The 1710-nt window shown below is 47.0% G+C and overlaps 1 pseudogene across 1 annotated transcript; it reads right to left on the bottom strand.

The window, feature by feature from the left end:
• Positions 1 to 117: 117 nt before the first annotated feature.
• On the bottom strand, positions 118 to 623 carry LOC102423941 (annotated as a pseudogene). Its single transcript, XR_001351186.2, has one exon. The product of XR_001351186.2 is annotated as a ubiquitin-like protein FUBI pseudogene (transcript).
• Between the last annotated feature and the right edge of the window lie 1087 nt (positions 624 to 1710).

The following is a 1710-nucleotide window of genomic DNA, read 5'->3' as shown; positions in this document are numbered from 1 at the left end:
CACTGGGATTCCTTCAGTGGCTCTTCCTCTCATCTCCCTGCCTCTAATCTTAGCCTTGCCCATACAGTCTTCATATTTTTGATATAATGGTCTTTTAGGGATAAATAAGTCTTCATATTTTTTTTTTCTAGGCTAAGTGGCTTTATTAGAGAAAAACAGATTACAAAGGACTTTAAGAGTTGGCATTGGGGCCCTTCTTCTTGCCAAAGGTGGGCACAACATTGACAAAACGTCGGTTGTACTGCATCCGTCGCTTGCCCGACCAGTCTTCTTCTTCTTTTTCTCCTGTTTGGCCACCTTGGGGGTCTGACCTCTTACTTTCCCAGCACAGGCCAGAGAACCATGGACTTTACCTCCAAGCATTCGGGCGGCTACTTCCAGAGTGGACAGCGACTCCACCCCACACTGGCCCAGAGTAGCCTCATCCTCTAGGGGTGTGCCCGCCAGGAGCACGACTTGATCTTCTGGAGTGATGCCCTCCAGCGAGGCCACATAAGCCTTGATCTGGGAGACAGTCTCCCGACGGGTCACCTCGAGGGTGTGTAGCTCCTGGGCGCAGACAAAAAGCTGCATGTCGGAGACTGAACTGCGGTCTGTGCCACTACCGCGAAGATGGAGTCGAGAAAGAGCAAGTCTTCATATTTTTGATAAAATGGTCTTTTAGTCTCAAGTTAAGTCATCCACTGGCTCTCAATGTCTCAAGGACAATATCTAACCTTTTAAACATAATCCACTGCAAATCTCTCCAGAATCTGACTCCTGCCTGCCTCTCCAGTCCCATTGGTTGGACTCCTTCCCTGCCCCATGCACATACTCCAGTCATATGGAATGACTCACACTTCCTCAAATATGCCATGGGATTGGGCGCTTCCGGGCCTTCCCAACAGGCTGCCCTGTTAACCCGGACTGCTCTTCTTAGACCTTTTACCTGGTGATCATCGAATTTTCACTCAAAATTCAGCTTCAAAGTCACCTCTTCAGGACATCTGTTTCTGATCCCCTTCTCTACCCTAGCTTGAATAAATGTCACCGTTGCATGCATCATAAATTCCCTGAGCTTGCAGCTCCCAAAGCAGTTATCTCATCAGTTGCAATTATTTTTGCACTTCTCTTTTAGACCATGGAATTATTGAAGAAAGGGGTGCAAGTTCTCCTTTGTAATTCTACTGCTTAGGATATACCCACCACATGTTCCGTGAATGAATAGGAACGGGGAGCTAGAGGGTTTGAGAAACAGGCTTGGCTTCCCATTAACAAGCCACTTAATTTCTCTGGTTTCAGTTTCCTGACCTCACTTTGCTTGGTTGCTCCTTCTCACCCTTCAAGTCTCAGCTCATATGTCATTGGCTCTAAGAACCCTTTCCTGATCCCCCCAAGGCAAGGCTAGGGGTTGCTCTAATGAAATCCCATAGCACTCTATGCTGCCCTGTCTGCCTGTAAATCCCATTAGTGGACGAGTCGCTTCTGTCTTGTTTATCTCGGTATCCCAGCTTTGAGCATAGTGCCTGGCACACTGTAGATGGTCAATAAATAACTGTTGGGTTAATAAACTGTAAACGACAGGGCATCAAACAGAAGAAGATGATCTCTGAGATTCCTTCAGGCTCTAACCTTCTGTCAAGCAGAGATGAAGCTCGGTATTTCTACAGGGACCAAGAGACATTTCATGATGTTCGCTGCTTTTGAAAACTACACTCAGTGTCATGGTGT

Source organism: Myotis lucifugus, unplaced genomic scaffold, assembly GCF_000147115.1.
Source record: "Myotis lucifugus unplaced genomic scaffold, Myoluc2.0 scaffold_444, whole genome shotgun sequence".
NCBI classification, from domain to species: Eukaryota; Metazoa; Chordata; class Mammalia; order Chiroptera; family Vespertilionidae; genus Myotis; species Myotis lucifugus.
Note: the sequence above shows the minus strand (reverse complement) of the source record. Positions and strands in the feature narration are given on the sequence as shown.